The sequence below is a fragment of the Vanacampus margaritifer genome, chromosome 5, assembly GCF_051991255.1.
Source record: "Vanacampus margaritifer isolate UIUO_Vmar chromosome 5, RoL_Vmar_1.0, whole genome shotgun sequence".
In the NCBI taxonomy this organism is placed as follows: Eukaryota; Metazoa; Chordata; class Actinopteri; order Syngnathiformes; family Syngnathidae; genus Vanacampus; species Vanacampus margaritifer.
In genome coordinates this window covers 1,235,050-1,257,584 of record NC_135436.1, presented here as the reverse complement: position 1 = coordinate 1,257,584, position 22,535 = coordinate 1,235,050, and positions in this window count along the sequence as shown.

Sequence of the window (22,535 nt, the reverse complement as noted above, 5' to 3'; positions counted from 1 at the left end):
TAAAACCCTAGTTTGAAATCCTAACCCTAATGTAAAACCCTAGTTTGAAGCATTAACCCTAATGTAAAACCATTGTTTGAAACCCTAACCCTAATGTTAAACCCTAGTTTGAAACCCTAACCCTAACATAAAACCCTAGTTTGAAACCCTAACCCTAATGTAAAACCCTAGTTTGTAACCCTAACCCTAATTTGAAAACCGAGTTTGAAACCCTAACCCTAACGTAAAACCCTAGTTTGAATCCCTAACCCTAATGTAAAACCCTAGTTTGAAACCGTAACCCTAATTTGAATCCCTAGTTTGAAACACTAACTCTAATGTAAAACCCTATTTTGAAACGTAACCCTAATTTGAAACCCTAGTTTGAAACCCTAACCCTAATGTAAAACACTAGTTTGAAACCCTAACCCAAATTTGAAACCCTAGTTTGAAACCCTAACCCTAATGCAAAACCCTAGTTTGAAACCCTAACCCTAATTTGAAACCGTAGTTTGAAACCCTAACCCTAATGTAAAACCCTAGTTTGAAACCCTAACCCTAATGTTAAACCCTAGTTTGAAACCCTAACCCTAATTTGAAACCGTAGTTTGAAAACCTAACCCTAATGCAAAACCCTAGTTTGAAACCCTAACTCTAATGTAAAACCCTAGTTTGTAACCCTAACCCTAATGTAAAACCCTAGTTTGAAACACTAACCCTAATGTAAAACCCTAGTTTGTAACCCTAACCTTAATGTAAAACCCTAGTTTGAATCCCTAACCCTAATGTAAAACCCTAGTTTGAAACCGTAACCCTAATTTGAAACCCTAGTTTGAAACACTAACCCTAATGTAAAACCCTAGTTTGAAACCGTAACCCTAATGTTAAACCCTAGTTTGTTACCCTAACCCTAATATAAAAACCCTAGTTTGAAACCGTAACCCTAATGTTAAACCCTAGTTTGAAACCCTAACCCTAATCTAAAACCCCTTGTTTGTAACCCTAACCCTAATGTAAAACCCTAGTTTGAAAAACTAACACTAATGTAAAACCCTAGTTTGAAACCCTAACCCTAATGTTAAACCCTAGTTTGAATCCCTAACCCTAATGTTAAACCCTAGTTTGAAACCCTAACCCTAATCTAAAACCCCTTGTTTGTAACCCTAACCCTAATTTGAAACCCTAGTTTGAAACCCTAACCCTAATGTTAAACCCTAGTTTGAAACCCTAACCCTAATGTAAAACCCTAGTTTGAAGCATTAACCCTAATGTAAAACCCTAGTTTGAAACCCTAACCCTAATGTTAAACCCTAGTTTTAAACCCTAACCCTAACGTAAAACCCTAGTTTGAAACCCTAACCCTAATGTAAAACCGTCGTTTGTAACCCTAACCCTAATATAAAAACCCTAGTTTGAAACCCTAACCCTAATGTAAAACCCTAGTTTGTAACCCTAACCCTAATGTAAAACCCTAGTTTGAAACCCTAACCCTAATGTAAAACACTAGTTTGAAGCATTAACCCTAATGTAAAACCCTTGTTTGAAACCCTAACCCTAATGTTAAACCCTAGTTTGAAACTCTAACCCTAACGTAAAACCCTAGTTTGAAACCCTAACCCTAATGTAAAACCCTAGTTTGTAACCCTAACCCTAATTTGAAAACCGAGTTTGAAAACCTAGCCCTAACGTAAAACCCTAGTTTGAATCCCTAACCCTAATGTAAAACCCTAGTTTGAAACCGTAACCCTAATTTGAAACCCTAGTTTGAAACACTAACTCTAATGTAAAACCCTATTTTGAAACCGTAACCCTAATTTGAAACCCTAGTTTGAAACCCTAACCCTAATGTAAAACACTAGTTTGAAAACCTAACCCTAATTTGAAACCCTAACCCTAATGCAAAACCCTAGTTTGAAACCCTAACCCTAATGTAAAACCCTAGTTTGAAACCCTAACCCTAATGCAAAACTCTAACCCTAATGCAAAACCCTAGTTTGAAACCCTAACCCTAATGTAAAACCCTAGTTTGAAACCCTAATCCCAATGTTAAAACCTAGTTTGAGACCCTAACCCTAATTTGAAAACGTAGTTTGAAAACCTAACCCTAATATAAAACCCTAGTTTGAAACCCTAACCCTAACGTAAAACCCTAGTTTGAATCCCTAACCCTAATGCAAAACCCTAGTTTGAAATTCTAACCCTAATGTAAAACCCTAGTTTGTAACCCTAACCCTAATGTAAAACCCTAGTTTGAAACCCTAACCCTAATGTAAAACCCTAGTTTGAAGCATTAACCCTAATGTAAAACCATTGTTTGAAACCCTAACCCTAATTTGAAAACCGAGTTTGAAACCCTAACCCTAACGTAAAACCCTAGTTTGAATCCCTAACCCTAATGTAAAACCCTAGTTTGAAACCGTAACCCTAATTTGAATCCCTAGTTTGAAACACTAACTCTAATGTAAAACCCTATTTTGAAACCGTAACCCTAATTTGAAACCCTAGTTTGAAACCCTAACCCTAATGTAAAACACTAGTTTGAAACCCTAACCCCAATTTTAAACCCTAGTTTGAAACCCTAACCCTAATGCAAAACCCTAGTTTGAAACCCTAACCCTAATTTGAAACCGTAGTTTGAAACCCTAACCCTAATGTAAAACCCTAGTTTGAAACCCTAACCCTAATGTTAAACCCTAGTTTGAAACCCTAACCCTAATTTGAAACCGTAGTTTGAAAACCTAACCCTAATGCAAAACCCTAGTTTGAAACCCTAACTCTAATGTAAAACCCTAGTTTGTAACCCTAACCCTAATGTAAAACCCTAGTTTGAAACACTAACCCTAATGTAAAACACTAGTTTGAAACCGTAACGCTAATTTGAAACCCTAGTTTGAAACACTTGCCCTAATGTAAAACCCTAGTTTGAAACCGTAACCCTAATGTAAAACACTAGTTTGAAACCGTAACGCTAATTTGAAACCCTAGTTTGAAACACTTGCCCTAATGTAAAACCCTAGTTTGAAACCGTAACCCTAATTTGAAACCGTAGTTTGAAACCCTAACCCTAATTTGAAACCCTAGTTTGAAACCCTAACCCTAATGCAAAACCCTTGTTTAAAACCCTAACCCTAATGTAAAACCCTAGTTTGTAACCCTAACCCTAATGTAAAACCCTAGTTTGAAACCCTAACCCTAATGTAAAACCCTAGTTTGAAACCCTAAACCTAATGTTAAACCCTAGTTTGTAACCCTAACCCTAATATAAAAACCCTAGTTTGAAACCCTAACCCTAATGTTAAACCCTAGTTTGAAACCCTAACCCTAATGTAAAACCCCTTGTTTGTAACCCTAACCCTAATTTGAAACCCTAGTTTGAAACCCTAACCCTAATGTTAAACCCTAGTTTGAAACCCTAACCCCAATTTGAAACCGTAGTTTTAAAACCTAACCCTAATATAAAACCCTAGTTTGAAACCCTAACCCTAACGTAAAACCCTAGTTTGAATCCCTAACCCTAATGCAAAACCCTAGTTTGAATCCCTAACCCTAATGTAAAACCCTAGTTTGAAACCGTAACCCTAATTTGAAACCCTAGTTTGAAACACTAACTCTAATGTAAAACCCTATTTTGAAACCGTAACCCTAATTTGAAACCCTAGTTTGAAACCCTAACCCTAATGTAAAACACTAGTTTGAAACCCTAACCCTAGTTTGAAACCCTAACCCTAATGCAAAACCCTAGTTTGAAACCCTAACCCTAATGTAAAACCCTAGTTTGAAACCCTAACCCTAATGCAAAACCCTAACCCTAATGCAAAACCCTAGTTTGAAACCCTAACCCTAATGTAAAACCCTAGTTTGAAACCCTAATCCCAATGTTAAAACCTAGTTTGAAACCCTAACCCTAATTTGAAAACGTAGTTTGAAAACCTAACCCTAATATAAAACCCTAGTTTGAAACCCTAACCCTAACGTAAAACCCTAGTTTGAATCCCTAACCCTAATGCAAAACCCTAGTTTGAAACCCTAACCCTAATGTAAAACCCTAGTTTGTAACCCTAACCCTAATGTAAAACCCTAGTTTGAAACACTAACCCTAATGTAAAACACTAGTTTGAAACCGTAACGCTAATTTGAAACCCTAGTTTGAAACCCTAACCCTAATGTAAAACACTAGTTTGAAACCCTAACCCTAATTTGAAACCCTAGTTTGAAACCCTAACCCTAATGCAAAACCCTTGTTTGAAACCCTAACCCAAATGTAAAACCCTAGTTTGTAACCCTAACCCTAATGTTAAACCCTAGTTTGTAACCCTAACCCTAATATAAAAACCCTAGTTTGAAACCCTAACCCTAATGTTAAACCCTAGTTTGAAACCCTAACCCTAATGTAAAACCCCTTGTTTGTAACCCTAAACCTAATTTGAAACTCTAGTTTGAAACCCTAACCCTAATGTTAAACCCTAGTTTGAAACCCTAACCCTAATTTGAAACCGTAGTTTGAAAACCTAACCCTAATATAAAACCCTAGTTTTAAACCCTAACCCTAACGTAAAACCCTAGTTTGAATCCCTAACCCTAATGTAAAACCCTAGTTTGTAACCCTAACCCTAATGTAAAACCCTAGTTTGAAACCCTAACCATAATGTAAAACCCTAGTTTGAAACCCTAACCCTAATGGTAAACCCTATTTTGAAACCCTAACCCTAATGTAAAACCCTAGTTTGAAGCATTAACCCTAATGTAAAACCATAGTTTGAAACCCTAACCATAATGTAAAACCCTAGTTTGAAACCCTAACCCTAATGGTAAACCCTAGTTTGTAACCCTAACCCTAATGCAAAACCCTAGTTTGAAACCCTAACCCTAATGTAAAACCCTAGTTTGTAACCCTAACCCTAATGTAAAACCCTAGTTTGAAACCCTAACCCTAATGTAAAACCCTAGTTTGAAGCATTAACCCTAATGTAAAACCCTTGTTTGAAACCCTAACCCTAATGTTAAACCCTAGTTTGAAACCCTAACCCTAAAGTAAAACCCTAGATTGAAACCCTAACCCTAATGTAAAACTCTAGTTTGAAACCCTAACCCTAATGTTAAACCCTAGTTTGTAACCCTAACCCTAATATAAAAACTCTAGTTTGAAACCCTAACCCTAATGTTAAACCCTAGTTTGAAACCCTAACCCTAATGTTAAACCCTAGTTTTAAACCCTAACCCTAATTTGAAACCGTAGTTTGAAAACCTAACCCTAATATAAAACCCTAGTTTGAAACCCTAACCCTAACGTAAAACCCTAGTTTGAATCCCTAACCCTAATGCAAAACACTAGTTTGAAACCCTAACCCTAATATAAAACCCTAGTTTGTAACCCTAATCCTAATGTAAAACCCTAGTTTGAAACACTAACCCTAATGTAAAACACTAGTTTGAAACCGTAACGCTAATTTGAAACCGTAGTTTGAAACACTAACCCTAATGCAAAACCCTTGTTTGAAACCCTAACCCTAATGTAAAACCCTAGTTTGTAACCCTTACCCTAATGTAAAACCCTAGTTTGAAACCCTAACCCTAACGTAAAACCCTAGTTTGAATCCCTAACCCTAATGCAAAACCCTAGTTTGAAACCCTAACCCTAATGTAAAACCCTAGTTTGTAACCCTAATCCTAATGTAAAACCCTAGTTTGAAACCGTAACCCTAATTTGAAACCCTAGTTTGAAACCCTAACACTAATTTGAAACCGTAGTTTGAAACGCTAACCCTAACGTAAAACCCTAGTTTGAAACCCTAACCCTAATGTAAAACACTAGTTTGAAACCCTAACCCCAATTTTAAACCCTAGTTTGAAACCCTAACCCTAATGCAAAACCCTAGTTTGAAACCCTAACCCTAATGCAAAACCGTAGTTTGAAACCCTAACCCTAATGTAAAACCCTAGTTTGAAACCCTAACCCTAATGTTAAACCCTAGTTTGAAACCCTAACCCTAATTTGAAACCGTAGTTTGAAAACCTAACCCTAATGCAAAACCCTAGTTTGAAACCCTAACTCTAATGTAAAACCCTAGTTTGTAACCCTAACCCTAATGTAAAACCCTAGTTTGAAACACTAACCCTAATGTAAAACACTAGTTTGAAACCGTAACGCTAATTTGAAACCCTAGTTTGAAACACTTACCCTAATGTAAAACCCTAGTTTGAAACCGTAACCCTAATTTGAAACCCTAGTTTGAAACCCTAACCCTAATTTGAAACCCTAGTTTGAAACCCTAACCCTAATACAAAACCCTTGTTTGAAACAATTAAACCCTAATGTAAAACCCTAGTTTGTAACCCTAACCCTAATGTAAAACCCTAGTTTGAAACCCTAACCCTAATGTAAAACCCTAGTTTGAAACCCTAACCCTAATGTTAAACCCTAGTTTGTAACCCTAACCCTAATATAAAAACCCTAGTTTGAAACCCAAACCCTAATGTTAAACCCTAGTTTGAAACCCTAACCCTAATGTAAAACCCCTTGTTTGTAACCCTAACCCTAATTTGAAACCCTAGTTTGAAACCCTAACCCTAATGTTAAACCCTAGTTTGAAACCCTAACCCCAATTTGAAACCGTAGTTTTAAAACCTAATCCTAATATAAAACCCTAGTTTGAAACCCTAACCCTAACGTAAAACCCTAGTTTGAATCCCTAACCCTAATGCAAAACCCTAGTTTGAATCCCTAACCGTAATGTAAAACCCTAGTTTGAAACCGTAACCCTAATTTGAAACCCTAGTTTGAAACACTAACTCTAATGTAAAACCCTATTTTGAAACCGTAACCCTAATTTGAAACCCTAGTTTGAAACCCTAACCCTAATGTAAAACACTAGTTTGAAACCCTAACCCTAATTTGAAACCCTAACCCTAATGCAAAACCCTAGTTTGAAACCCTAACCCTAATGTAAAACCCTAGATTGAAACCCTAACCCTAATGCAAAACCCTAACCCTAATGCAAAACCCTAGTTTGAAACCCTAACCCTAATGTAAAACCCTAGTTTGAAACCCTAACCCTAATTTAAAACACTAGTTTGAAACCCTAACCCTAATTTGAAACCCTAGTTTGAAACCCTAACCCTAATGCAAAACCCTAGTTTGAAACCCTAACCCTAATGTAAAACCCTAGTTTGTAACCCTAACCCTAATGTTAAACCCTAGTTTGAAACCCTAACACTAATTTGAAACCCTAGTTTGAAACCCTAACCCTAATGTAAAACCCTAGTTTGAAGCATTAACCCTAATGTAAAACCCTAGTTTGAAACCCTAACCATAATGTAAAACCCTAGTTTGAAACCCTAACCCTAATGGTAAACCCTAGTTTGTAACCCTAACCCTAATGCAAAACCCTAGTTTGAAACCCTAACCCTAATGTAAAACCCTAGTTTGTAACCCTAACCCTAATGTAAAACCCTAGTTTGAAATCCTAACCCTAATGTAAAACCCTAGTTTGAAGCATTAACCCTAATGTAAAACCATTGTTTGAAACCCTAACCCTAATGTTAAACCCTAGTTTGAAACCCTAACCCTAACATAAAACCCTAGTTTGAAACCCTAACCCTAATGTAAAACCCTAGTTTGTAACCCTAACCCTAATTTGAAAACCGAGTTTGAAACCCTAACCCTAACGTAAAACCCTAGTTTGAATCCCTAACCCTAATGTAAAACCCTAGTTTGAAACCGTAACCCTAATTTGAATCCCTAGTTTGAAACACTAACTCTAATGTAAAACCCTATTTTGAAACGTAACCCTAATTTGAAACCCTAGTTTGAAACCCTAACCCTAATGTAAAACACTAGTTTGAAACCCTAACCCAAATTTGAAACCCTAGTTTGAAACCCTAACCCTAATGCAAAACCCTAGTTTGAAACCCTAACCCTAATTTGAAACCGTAGTTTGAAACCCTAACCCTAATGTAAAACCCTAGTTTGAAACCCTAACCCTAATGTTAAACCCTAGTTTGAAACCCTAACCCTAATTTGAAACCGTAGTTTGAAAACCTAACCCTAATGCAAAACCCTAGTTTGAAACCCTAACTCTAATGTAAAACCCTAGTTTGTAACCCTAACCCTAATGTAAAACCCTAGTTTGAAACACTAACCCTAATGTAAAACCCTAGTTTGTAACCCTAACCTTAATGTAAAACCCTAGTTTGAATCCCTAACCCTAATGTAAAACCCTAGTTTGAAACCGTAACCCTAATTTGAAACCCTAGTTTGAAACACTAACCCTAATGTAAAACCCTAGTTTGAAACCGTAACCCTAATGTTAAACCCTAGTTTGTTACCCTAACCCTAATATAAAAACCCTAGTTTGAAACCGTAACCCTAATGTTAAACCCTAGTTTGAAACCCTAACCCTAATCTAAAACCCCTTGTTTGTAACCCTAACCCTAATGTAAAACCCTAGTTTGAAAAACTAACACTAATGTAAAACCCTAGTTTGAAACCCTAACCCTAATGTTAAACCCTAGTTTGAATCCCTAACCCTAATGTTAAACCCTAGTTTGAAACCCTAACCCTAATCTAAAACCCCTTGTTTGTAACCCTAACCCTAATTTGAAACCCTAGTTTGAAACCCTAACCCTAATGTTAAACCCTAGTTTGAAACCCTAACCCTAATGTAAAACCCTAGTTTGAAGCATTAACCCTAATGTAAAACCCTAGTTTGAAACCCTAACCCTAATGTTAAACCCTAGTTTTAAACCCTAACCCTAACGTAAAACCCTAGTTTGAAACCCTAACCCTAATGTAAAACCGTCGTTTGTAACCCTAACCCTAATATAAAAACCCTAGTTTGAAACCCTAACCCTAATGTAAAACCCTAGTTTGTAACCCTAACCCTAATGTAAAACCCTAGTTTGAAACCCTAACCCTAATGTAAAACACTAGTTTGAAGCATTAACCCTAATGTAAAACCCTTGTTTGAAACCCTAACCCTAATGTTAAACCCTAGTTTGAAACTCTAACCCTAACGTAAAACCCTAGTTTGAAACCCTAACCCTAATGTAAAACCCTAGTTTGTAACCCTAACCCTAATTTGAAAACCGAGTTTGAAAACCTAGCCCTAACGTAAAACCCTAGTTTGAATCCCTAACCCTAATGTAAAACCCTAGTTTGAAACCGTAACCCTAATTTGAAACCCTAGTTTGAAACACTAACTCTAATGTAAAACCCTATTTTGAAACCGTAACCCTAATTTGAAACCCTAGTTTGAAACCCTAACCCTAATGTAAAACACTAGTTTGAAAACCTAACCCTAATTTGAAACCCTAACCCTAATGCAAAACCCTAGTTTGAAACCCTAACCCTAATGTAAAACCCTAGTTTGAAACCCTAACCCTAATGCAAAACTCTAACCCTAATGCAAAACCCTAGTTTGAAACCCTAACCCTAATGTAAAACCCTAGTTTGAAACCCTAATCCCAATGTTAAAACCTAGTTTGAGACCCTAACCCTAATTTGAAAACGTAGTTTGAAAACCTAACCCTAATATAAAACCCTAGTTTGAAACCCTAACCCTAACGTAAAACCCTAGTTTGAATCCCTAACCCTAATGCAAAACCCTAGTTTGAAATTCTAACCCTAATGTAAAACCCTAGTTTGTAACCCTAACCCTAATGTAAAACCCTAGTTTGAAACCCTAACCCTAATGTAAAACCCTAGTTTGAAGCATTAACCCTAATGTAAAACCATTGTTTGAAACCCTAACCCTAATTTGAAAACCGAGTTTGAAACCCTAACCCTAACGTAAAACCCTAGTTTGAATCCCTAACCCTAATGTAAAACCCTAGTTTGAAACCGTAACCCTAATTTGAATCCCTAGTTTGAAACACTAACTCTAATGTAAAACCCTATTTTGAAACCGTAACCCTAATTTGAAACCCTAGTTTGAAACCCTAACCCTAATGTAAAACACTAGTTTGAAACCCTAACCCCAATTTTAAACCCTAGTTTGAAACCCTAACCCTAATGCAAAACCCTAGTTTGAAACCCTAACCCTAATTTGAAACCGTAGTTTGAAACCCTAACCCTAATGTAAAACCCTAGTTTGAAACCCTAACCCTAATGTTAAACCCTAGTTTGAAACCCTAACCCTAATTTGAAACCGTAGTTTGAAAACCTAACCCTAATGCAAAACCCTAGTTTGAAACCCTAACTCTAATGTAAAACCCTAGTTTGTAACCCTAACCCTAATGTAAAACCCTAGTTTGAAACACTAACCCTAATGTAAAACACTAGTTTGAAACCGTAACGCTAATTTGAAACCCTAGTTTGAAACACTTGCCCTAATGTAAAACCCTAGTTTGAAACCGTAACCCTAATGTAAAACACTAGTTTGAAACCGTAACGCTAATTTGAAACCCTAGTTTGAAACACTTGCCCTAATGTAAAACCCTAGTTTGAAACCGTAACCCTAATTTGAAACCGTAGTTTGAAACCCTAACCCTAATTTGAAACCCTAGTTTGAAACCCTAACCCTAATGCAAAACCCTTGTTTAAAACCCTAACCCTAATGTAAAACCCTAGTTTGTAACCCTAACCCTAATGTAAAACCCTAGTTTGAAACCCTAACCCTAATGTAAAACCCTAGTTTGAAACCCTAAACCTAATGTTAAACCCTAGTTTGTAACCCTAACCCTAATATAAAAACCCTAGTTTGAAACCCTAACCCTAATGTTAAACCCTAGTTTGAAACCCTAACCCTAATGTAAAACCCCTTGTTTGTAACCCTAACCCTAATTTGAAACCCTAGTTTGAAACCCTAACCCTAATGTTAAACCCTAGTTTGAAACCCTAACCCCAATTTGAAACCGTAGTTTTAAAACCTAACCCTAATATAAAACCCTAGTTTGAAACCCTAACCCTAACGTAAAACCCTAGTTTGAATCCCTAACCCTAATGCAAAACCCTAGTTTGAATCCCTAACCCTAATGTAAAACCCTAGTTTGAAACCGTAACCCTAATTTGAAACCCTAGTTTGAAACACTAACTCTAATGTAAAACCCTATTTTGAAACCGTAACCCTAATTTGAAACCCTAGTTTGAAACCCTAACCCTAATGTAAAACACTAGTTTGAAACCCTAACCCTAGTTTGAAACCCTAACCCTAATGCAAAACCCTAGTTTGAAACCCTAACCCTAATGTAAAACCCTAGTTTGAAACCCTAACCCTAATGCAAAACCCTAACCCTAATGCAAAACCCTAGTTTGAAACCCTAACCCTAATGTAAAACCCTAGTTTGAAACCCTAATCCCAATGTTAAAACCTAGTTTGAAACCCTAACCCTAATTTGAAAACGTAGTTTGAAAACCTAACCCTAATATAAAACCCTAGTTTGAAACCCTAACCCTAACGTAAAACCCTAGTTTGAATCCCTAACCCTAATGCAAAACCCTAGTTTGAAACCCTAACCCTAATGTAAAACCCTAGTTTGTAACCCTAACCCTAATGTAAAACCCTAGTTTGAAACACTAACCCTAATGTAAAACACTAGTTTGAAACCGTAACGCTAATTTGAAACCCTAGTTTGAAACCCTAACCCTAATGTAAAACACTAGTTTGAAACCCTAACCCTAATTTGAAACCCTAGTTTGAAACCCTAACCCTAATGCAAAACCCTTGTTTGAAACCCTAACCCAAATGTAAAACCCTAGTTTGTAACCCTAACCCTAATGTTAAACCCTAGTTTGTAACCCTAACCCTAATATAAAAACCCTAGTTTGAAACCCTAACCCTAATGTTAAACCCTAGTTTGAAACCCTAACCCTAATGTAAAACCCCTTGTTTGTAACCCTAAACCTAATTTGAAACTCTAGTTTGAAACCCTAACCCTAATGTTAAACCCTAGTTTGAAACCCTAACCCTAATTTGAAACCGTAGTTTGAAAACCTAACCCTAATATAAAACCCTAGTTTTAAACCCTAACCCTAACGTAAAACCCTAGTTTGAATCCCTAACCCTAATGTAAAACCCTAGTTTGTAACCCTAACCCTAATGTAAAACCCTAGTTTGAAACCCTAACCATAATGTAAAACCCTAGTTTGAAACCCTAACCCTAATGGTAAACCCTATTTTGAAACCCTAACCCTAATGTAAAACCCTAGTTTGAAGCATTAACCCTAATGTAAAACCATAGTTTGAAACCCTAACCATAATGTAAAACCCTAGTTTGAAACCCTAACCCTAATGGTAAACCCTAGTTTGTAACCCTAACCCTAATGCAAAACCCTAGTTTGAAACCCTAACCCTAATGTAAAACCCTAGTTTGTAACCCTAACCCTAATGTAAAACCCTAGTTTGAAACCCTAACCCTAATGTAAAACCCTAGTTTGAAGCATTAACCCTAATGTAAAACCCTTGTTTGAAACCCTAACCCTAATGTTAAACCCTAGTTTGAAACCCTAACCCTAAAGTAAAACCCTAGATTGAAACCCTAACCCTAATGTAAAACTCTAGTTTGAAACCCTAACCCTAATGTTAAACCCTAGTTTGTAACCCTAACCCTAATATAAAAACTCTAGTTTGAAACCCTAACCCTAATGTTAAACCCTAGTTTGAAACCCTAACCCTAATGTTAAACCCTAGTTTTAAACCCTAACCCTAATTTGAAACCGTAGTTTGAAAACCTAACCCTAATATAAAACCCTAGTTTGAAACCCTAACCCTAACGTAAAACCCTAGTTTGAATCCCTAACCCTAATGCAAAACACTAGTTTGAAACCCTAACCCTAATATAAAACCCTAGTTTGTAACCCTAATCCTAATGTAAAACCCTAGTTTGAAACACTAACCCTAATGTAAAACACTAGTTTGAAACCGTAACGCTAATTTGAAACCGTAGTTTGAAACACTAACCCTAATGCAAAACCCTTGTTTGAAACCCTAACCCTAATGTAAAACCCTAGTTTGTAACCCTTACCCTAATGTAAAACCCTAGTTTGAAACCCTAACCCTAACGTAAAACCCTAGTTTGAATCCCTAACCCTAATGCAAAACCCTAGTTTGAAACCCTAACCCTAATGTAAAACCCTAGTTTGTAACCCTAATCCTAATGTAAAACCCTAGTTTGAAACCGTAACCCTAATTTGAAACCCTAGTTTGAAACCCTAACACTAATTTGAAACCGTAGTTTGAAACGCTAACCCTAACGTAAAACCCTAGTTTGAATCCCTAACCCTAATGTAAAACCCTAGTTTGAAACCGTAACCCTAATTTGAAACCCTAGTTTGAAGCATTAACCCTAATGTAAAACCCTAGTTTGAAACCCTAACCATAATGTAAAACCCTAGTTTGAAACCGTAACCCTAATTTGAAACCCTAGTTTGAAACCTTAACCCTAATGTAAAACCCTAGTTTGTAACCCTAACCCTAATGTAAAACCCTAGTTTGAAACCCTAACCCTAACGTAAAACCCTAGTTTGAATCCCTAACCCTAATGGTAAACCCTAGTTTGAAACCCTAACCCTAATGTAAAACCCTAGTTTGAAGCATTAACCCTAATGTAAAACCCTAGTTTGAAACCCTAACCATAATGTAAAACCCTAGTTTGAAACCCTAACCCTAATGGTAAACCCTAGTTTGTAACCCTAACCCTAATGCAAAACCCTAGTTTGAAACCCTAACCCTAATGTAAAACCCTAGTTTGTAACCCTAACCCTAATGTAAAACCCTAGTTTGAAACCCTAACCCTAATGTAAAACCCTAGTTTGAAGCATTAACCCTAATGTAAAACCCTTGTTTGAAACCCTAACCCTAATGTTAAAACCTAGTTTGAAACCCTAACCCTAACGTAAAACCCTAGTTTGAAACCCTAACCCTAATGTAAAACCCTAGTTTGTAACCCTAACCCTAATTTGAAAACCGAGTTTGAAACGCTAACCCTAACGTAAAACCCTAGTTTGAATCCCTAACCCTAATGTAAAACCCTAGTTTGAAACCGTAACCCTAATTTGAAACCCTAGTTTGAAACACTAACTCTAATGTAAAACCCTAGTTTGATACCGTAACCCTAATTTGAAACCCTAGTTTGAAACCCTAACCCTAATGTAAAACACTAGTTTGAAACCCTAACCCTAATTTGAAACCCTAGTTTGAAACCCTAACCCTAAAGCAAAACCCTAGTTTGAAACCCTAACCCTAATGTAAAACCCTAGTTTGAAACCCTAACCCTAATGTTAAACCCTTGTTTGAAACCCTAACCCTAATTTGAAACCGTAGTTTGAAAACCTAACCCTAATATAAAACCCTAGTTTGAAACCCTAACCCTAACGTAAAACCCTAGTTTGAATCCCAAACCCTAATGCAAAACCCTTGTTTGAAACCCTAACTCTAATGTAAAACCCTAGTTTGTAACCCTAACCCTAATGTAAAACCCTAGTTTGAAACACTAACCCTAATGTAAAACACTAGTTTGAAACCGTAACGCTAATTTGAAACCCTAGTTTGAAACACTTACCCTAATGTAAAACCCTAGTTTGAAACCCAAACCCTAACGTAAAACCCTAGTTTGAATCCCTAACCCTAATGCAAAACCCTAGTTTGAAACCCTAACCCTAATGTAAAACGCTAGTTTGTAACCCTAACCCTAATGTAAAACCCTAGTTTGAAACACTAACCCTAATGTAAAACACTAGTTTGAAACCGTAACGCTAATTTGAAACCCTAGTTTGAAACACTTGCCCTAATGTAAAACCCTAGTTTGAAACCGTAACCCTAATTTGAAACCCTAGTTTGAAACCCTAACCCTAATTTGAAACCCTAGTTTGAAACCCTAACCCTAATGCAAAACCCTTGTTTGAAACCCTAACCCTAATGTAAAACCCTAGTTTGTAACCCTAACCCTAATGTAAAACCCTAGTTTGAAACCCTAACCCTAATATAAAACCCTAGTTTGAAACCCTAACCCTAATGTTAAACCCTAGTTTGTAACCCTAACCCTAATATAAAAACCCTAGTTTGAAACCCTAACCCTAATGTTAAACCCTAGTTTGAAACCCTAACCCTAACGTAAAACCCTAGTTTGAATCCCTAACCCTAATGTAAAACCCTAGTTTGTAACCCTAACCCTAATGTAAAACCCTAGTTTGAAACCCTAACCATAATGTAAAACCCTAGTTTGAAACCCTAACCCTAATGGTAAACCCTAGTTTGAAACCCTAACCCTAATGTAAAACCCTAGTTTGAAGCATTAACCCTAATGTAAAACCCTAGTTTGAAACCCTAACCATAATGTAAAACCCTAGTTTGAAACCCTAACCCTAATGGTAAACCCTAGTTTGTAACCCTAACCCTAATGCAAAACCCTAGTTTGAAACCTTAACCCTAATGTAAAACCCTAGTTTGTAACCCTAACCCTAATGTAAAACCCTAGTTTGAAACCCTAACCATAATGTAAAACCCTAGTTTGAAACCCTAACCCTAATGGTAAACCCTAGTTTGTAACCCTAACCCTAATGCAAAACCCTAGTTTGAAACCGTAACCCTAATTTGAAACCCTTGTTTGAAACCCTAACCCTAATTTGAAACCCTAGTTTGAAACCCTAACCCTAATGCAAAACCCTTGTTTGAAACACTAACCCTAATGTAAAACCCTAGTTTGTAACCCTAACCCTAATGTAAAACCCTAGTTTGAAACCCTAACCCTAATGTAAAACCCTAGTTTGAAACCCTAACCCTAATGTTAAACCCTAGTTTGTAACCCTAACCCTAATATAAAAACCCTAGTTTGAAACCCTAACCCTAATGTTAAACCCTAGTTTGTAACCCTAACCCTAATATAAAAACCCTAGTTTGAAACCCTAACCCTAATGTTAAACCCTAGTTTGAAACCCTAACCCTAATGTAAAACCCCTTGTTTGTAACCCTAACCCTAATTTGAAGCCCTAGTTTGAAACCCTAACCCTAATGTTAAACCCTACTTTGAAACCCTAACCCTAATTTGAAACCGTAGTTTGAATCCCTAACCCTAATTTAAAACCCTAGTTTGTAACCCTAACCCTAACGTAAAACCCTAGTTTGAAACCCTAACCATAATGTAAAACCCTAGTTTGAAACCCTAACCCTAATGGTAAACCCTAGTTTGAAACCCTAACCCTAATGTAAAACCCTAGTTTGAAGCATTAACCCTAATGTAAAACCCTAGTTTGAAACCCTAACCATAATGTAAAACCCTAGTTTGAAACCCTAACCCTAATGGTAAACCCTAGTTTGTAACCCTAACCCTAATGCAAAACCCTAGTTTGAAACCCTAACCCTAATGTAAAACCCTAGTTTGTAACCCTAACCCTAATGTAAAACCCTAGTTTGAAACCCTAACCCTAATGTAAAACCCTAGTTTGAAGCATTAACCCTAATGTAAAACCCTTGTTTGAAACCCTAACCCTAATGTTAAACCCTAGTTTGAAACCCTAACCCTAACGTAAAACCCTAGTTTGAAGCCCTAACCCTAATGTAAAACCCTAGTTTGTAACCCTAACCCTAATTTGAAAACCGAGTTTGAAACCCTAACCCTAACGTAAAACCCTAGTTTGAATCCCTAACCCTAATGTAAAACGATAGTTTGAAACCCTAACCCTAATCTAAAACCCCTTCTTTGCAACCCTAACCCTAATATGAAACCCTAGTTTTAAACCCTAACCCTAATGTTACACCCTAGTTTGAAACCCTAACCCTAATTTGAAACCCTAGTTTGAAAATCTAACCCTAATATAAAACCCTAGTTTGAAACCCTAACCCTAACGTAAAACCCTAGTTTGAATCCCTAACCCTAATGCAAAACCCTAGTTTGAAACTCTAACCCTAATGTAAAACCCTAGTTTGTAACCCTAACCCTAATGTAAAACCCTAGTTTGAAACCCTAACCCTAATGTAAAACACTAGTTTGAAACTGTAACGCTAATTTGAAACCCTAGTTTGAAACACTAACCCTAATGTAAAACCCTAGTTTGAAACCGTAACCCTAATTTGAAACCCTAGTTTGAAACCCTAACCCTAATGTAAAACACTAGTTTGAAACCCTAACCCTAATGCAAAACCCTAGTTTGAAACCCTAACCCTAATGTAAAACCCTAGTTTGTAACCCTAACCCTAATGTAAAACCCTAGTTTGAAACCCTAACCCTAATGTAAAACCCTAGTTTGAAGCATTAACCCTAATGTAAAACCCTTGTTTGAAACCCTAACCCTAATGTTAAACCCTAGTTTGAAACCCTAACCCTAACGTAAAACCCTAGTTTGAATCCCTAACCCTAATGCAAAACCCTAGTTTGAAACCCTAACCCTAATGTAAAACCCTAGTTTGAAACCCTAACCCTAATGTTAAACCCTAGTTTGAAACCCTAACTCTAATTTGAAACCGTAGTTTGAAAACCTAACCCTAATATAAAACCCTAGTTTGAAACCCTAACCCTAACGTAAAACCCTAGTTTGAATCCCTAACCCTAATGCAAAACCCTAGTTTGAAACCCTAACTCTAATGTAAAACCCTAGTTTGTAACCCTAACCCTAATGTAAAACCCTAGTTTGAAACACTAACCCTAATGTAAAACACTAGTTTGAAACCGTAACGCTAATTTGAAACCCTAGATTGAAACACTTACCCTAATGTAAAACCCTAGTTTGAAACCGTAACCCTAATTTGAAACCCTAGTTTGAAACCCTAACCCTAATTTGAAACCCTAGTTTGAAACCCTGACCCTAATGCAAAACCCTTGTTTGAAACCCTAACCCTAATGTAAAACCCTAGTTTGTAACCCTAACCCTAATGTAAAACCCTAGTTTGAAACCCTAACCCTAATGTAAAACCCTAGTTTGAAACCCTAACCCTAATGTTAAACCCTAGTTTGTAACCCTAACCCTAATATAAAAACCCTAGTTTGAAACCCTAACCCTAATTTAAAACACTAGTTTGAAACCCTAACCCTAATTTGAAACCCTAGTTTGAAACCCTAACCCTAATGCAAAAGCCTAGTTTGAAACCCTAACCCTAATGTAAAACCCTAGTTTGTAACCCTAACCCTAATGTTAAACGCTAGTTTGAAACCCTAACACTAATTTGAAACCGTAGTTTGAAAACCTAACCCTAATATAAAACCCTAGTTTGAAATCCTAACCCTAACGTAAAACCCTAGTTTGAATCCCTAACCCTAATGCAAAACCCTAGTTTGAAACCCTAACCCTAATGTAAAACCCTAGATTGTAACCCTAACCCTAATGTAAAACCCTAGTTTGAATCCCTAACCCTAATTTGAAACCCTAGTTTGAAACACTAACCCTAATGTAAAACCCTAGTTTGAAACCGTAACCCTAATTTGAAACCCTAGTTTGAAACCCTAGCCCTAATGTAAAACACTAGTTTGAAACCCTAACCCTAATGTTAAACCCTAGTTTGAAACCCTAACCCTAATCTAAAACCCCTTCTTTGTAACCCTAACCCTAATATGAAACCCTAGTTTGAAACCCTAACCCTAATGTTAAACCCTAGTTTGAAACCCTAACCCTAATTTGAAACCCTAGTTTGAAAATCTAACCCTAATATAAAACCCTAGTTTGAAACCCTAACCCTAACGTAAAACCCTAGTTTGAATCCCTAACCCTAATGCAAAACCCTAGTTTGAAACTCTAACCCTAATGTAAAACCCTAGTTTGTAACCCTAACCCTAATGTAAAACCCTAGTTTGAAACCCTAACCCTAATGTAAAACACTAGTTTGAAACTGTAACGCTAATTTGAAACCCTAGTTTGAAACACTAACCCTAATGTAAAACCCTAGTTTGAAACCGTAACCCTAATTTGAAACCCTAGTTTGAAACCCTAACCCTAATGTAAAACACTAGTTTGAAACCCTAACCCTAATGCAAAACCCTAGTTTGAAACCCTAACCCTAATGTAAAACCCTAGTTTGTAACCCTAACCCTAATGTAAAACCCTAGTTTGAAACCCTAACCCTAATGTAAAACCCTAGTTTGAAGCATTAACCCTAATGTAAAACCCTTGTTTGAAACCCTAACCCTAATGTTAAACCCTAGTTTGAAACCCTAACCCTAACGTAAAACCCTAGTTTGAATCCCTAACCCTAATGCAAAACCCTAGTTTGAAACCCTAACCCTAATGTAAAACCCTAGTTTGTAACCCTAACCCTAAAGTAAAACCCTAGTTTGAAACACTAACCCTAATGTAAAACACTAGTTTGAAACCGTAACGCTAATTTGAAACCCTAGCTTGAAACACTTGCCCTAATGTAAAACCCTAGTTTGAAACTGTAACCCTAATTTGAAACCCTAGTTTGAAACCCTAACCCTAATTTGAAACCCTAGTTTGAAACCCTAACCCTAATGCAAAACCCTTGTTTGAAACCCTAACCCTAATGTAAAACCCTAGTTTGTAACCCTAACCCTAATGTAAAACCCTAGTTTGAAACCCTAACCCTAATGTAAAACCCTAGTTTGAAACCCTAACCCTAATGTTAAACCCTAGTTTGTAACCCTAACCCTAATATAAAAACCCTAGTTTGAAACCCTAACCCTAATGTTAAACCCTAGTTTGAAACCCTAACCCTAATGTAAAACCCTAGTTTGAAGCATTAACCCTAATGTAAAACCCTTGTTTGAAACCCTAACCCTAATGTTAAACCCTAGTTTGAAACCCTAACCCTAACGTAAAACCCTAGTTTGAAACCCTAACCCTAATGTAAAACCCTAGTTTGAATCCCTAACCCTAATGCAAAACCCTAGTTTGAAACCCTAACCCTAATGTAAAACCCTAGTTTGTTACCCTAACCCTAAAGTAAAACCCTAGTTTGAAACACTAACCCTAATGTAAAACACTAGTTTGAAACCGTAACGCTAATTTGAAACCCTAGTTTGAAACACTTGCCCTAATGTAAAACCCTAGTTTGAAACCGTAACCCTAATTTGAAACCCTTGTTTGAAACCCTAACCCTAATTTGAAACCCTAGTTTGAAACCCTAACCCTAATGCAAAACCCTTGTTTGAAACACTAACCCTAATGTAAAACCCTAGTTTGTAACCCTAACCCTAATGTAAAACCCTAGTTTGAAACCCTAACCCTAATGTTAAACCCTAGTTTGTAACCCTAACCCTAATATAAAAACCCTAGTTTGAAACCCTAACCCTAATGTTAAACCCTAGTTTGAAACCCTAACCCTAATGTAAAACCCCTTGTTTGTAACCCTAACCCTAATTTGAAACCCTAGTTTGAAACCCTAACCCTAATGTTAAACCCTACTTTGAAACCCTAACCCTAATTTGAAACCGTAGTTTGAAAACCTAACCCTAATATAAAACCCTAGTTTGAAACCCTAACCCTAACGTAAAACCCTAGTTTGAAACCCTAACCCTAATGGTAAACCCTAGTTTGAAACCCTAACCCTAATGTAAAACCCTAGTTTGAAGCATTAACCCTAATGTAAAACCCTAGTTTGAAACCCTAACCATAATGTAAAACCCTAGTTTGAAACCCTAACCCTAATGGTAAACCCTAGTTTGTAACCCTAACCCTAATGCAAAACCCTAGTTTGAAACCCTAACCCTAATGTAAAACCCTAGTTTGTAACCCTAACCCTAATGTAAAACCCTAGTTTGAAACCCTAACCCTAATGTAAAACCCTAGTTTGAAGCATTAACCCTAATGTAAAACCCTTGTTTGAAACCCTAACCCTAATGTTAAACCCTAGTTTGAAACCCTAACGTAAAACCCTAGTTTGAAGCCCTAACCCTAATGTAAAACCCTAGTTTGTAACCCTAACCCTAATTTGAAAACCGAGTTTGAAACCCTAACCCTAACGTAAAACCCTAGTTTGAATCCCTAACCCTAATGTAAAACGATAGTTTGAAACCGTAACCCTAATTTGAAACCCTAGTTTGAAACCCTAACCCTAATGTAAAACACTAGTTTGAAACCCTAACCCTAATTTGAAACCCTAGTTTGAAACCCTAACCCTAATGCAAAACCCTAGTTTGAAACCCTAACCCTAATGTAAAACCCTAGTTTGAAACCCTAACCCTAATGTTAAACCCTAGTTTGAAACCCTAACCCTAATTTGAAACCGTAGTTTGAAAACCTAACCCTAATATAAAACCTTAGTTTGAAACCCTAACCCTAACGTAAAACCCTAGTTTGAATCCCTAACCCTAATGCAAAACCCTAGATTGAAACCCTAACTCTAATGTAAAACCCAAGTTTGTAACCCTAACCCTAATGTAAAACCCTAGTTTGAAACACTAACCCTAATGTAAAACACTAGTTTGAAACCGTAACGCTAATTTGAAACCCTAGTTTGAAACACTTACCCTAATGTAAAACCCTAGTTTGAAACCCTAACCCTAATTTGAAACCCTAGTTTGAAACCCTAACCCTAATGCAAAACCCTTGTTTGAAACCCTAACCCTAATGTAAAACCCTAGTTTGTAACCCTAACCCTAATGTAAAACCCTAGTTTGAAACCCTAACCCTAATGTTAAACCCTAGTTTGTAACCCTAACCCTAATATAAAAACCCTAGTTTGAAACCCTAACCCTAATTTTAAACCCTAGTTTGAAACATAACCCTAATTTGAAACCCTAGTTTGAAACCCTAACCCTAATGTAAAACACTAGTTTGAAACCCTAACCCTAATTTGAAACCCTAGTTTGAAACCCTAACCCTAATGCAAAACCCTAGTTTGAAACCCTAACCCTAATGTTAAACTCTAGTTTGAATCCCTAACCCTAATGTTAAACCCTAGTTTGAAACCCTAACCCTAATCTAAAACCCCTTGTTTGTAACCCTAACCCTAATTTGAAACCCTAGTTTGAAACCCTAACCCTAATGTTAAACCCTAGTTTGAAACCCTAACCCTAATTTGAAACCCTAGTTTGAAAATCTAACCCTAATATAAAACCCTAGTTTGAAACCCTAACCCTAACGTAAAACCCTAGTTTGAATCCCTAACCCTAATGCAAAACCCTAGTTTGAAACTCTAACCCTAATGTAAAACCCTAGTTTGTAACCCTAACCCTAATGTAAAAGCCTAGTTTGAAACCCTAACCCTAATGTAAAACACTAGTTTGAAACCGTAACGCTAATTTGAAACCCTAGTTTGAAACACTAACCCTAATGTAAAACCCTAGTTTGAAACCGTAACCCTAATTTGAAACCCTAGTTTGAAACCCTAACCCTAATGTAAAACACTAGTTTGAAACCCTAACCCTAATTTGAAACCCTAGTTTGAAACCCTAACCCTAATGCAAAACCCTAGTTTGAAACCCTAACCCTAATGTAAAACCCTAGTTTGAAACTCTAACCCTAATGTAAAACCCTAGTTTGAAACCCTAACCCTAATGTTAAACCCTAGTTTGTAACCCTAACCCTAATATAAAAACCCTAGTTTGAAACCCTAACCCTAATGTTAAACCCTAGTTTGAAACACTAACCCTAATGTAAAACCCCTTGTTTGTAACCCTAACCCTAATTTGAAACCCTAGTTTGAAACCCTAACCCTAATGTTAAACCCTACTTT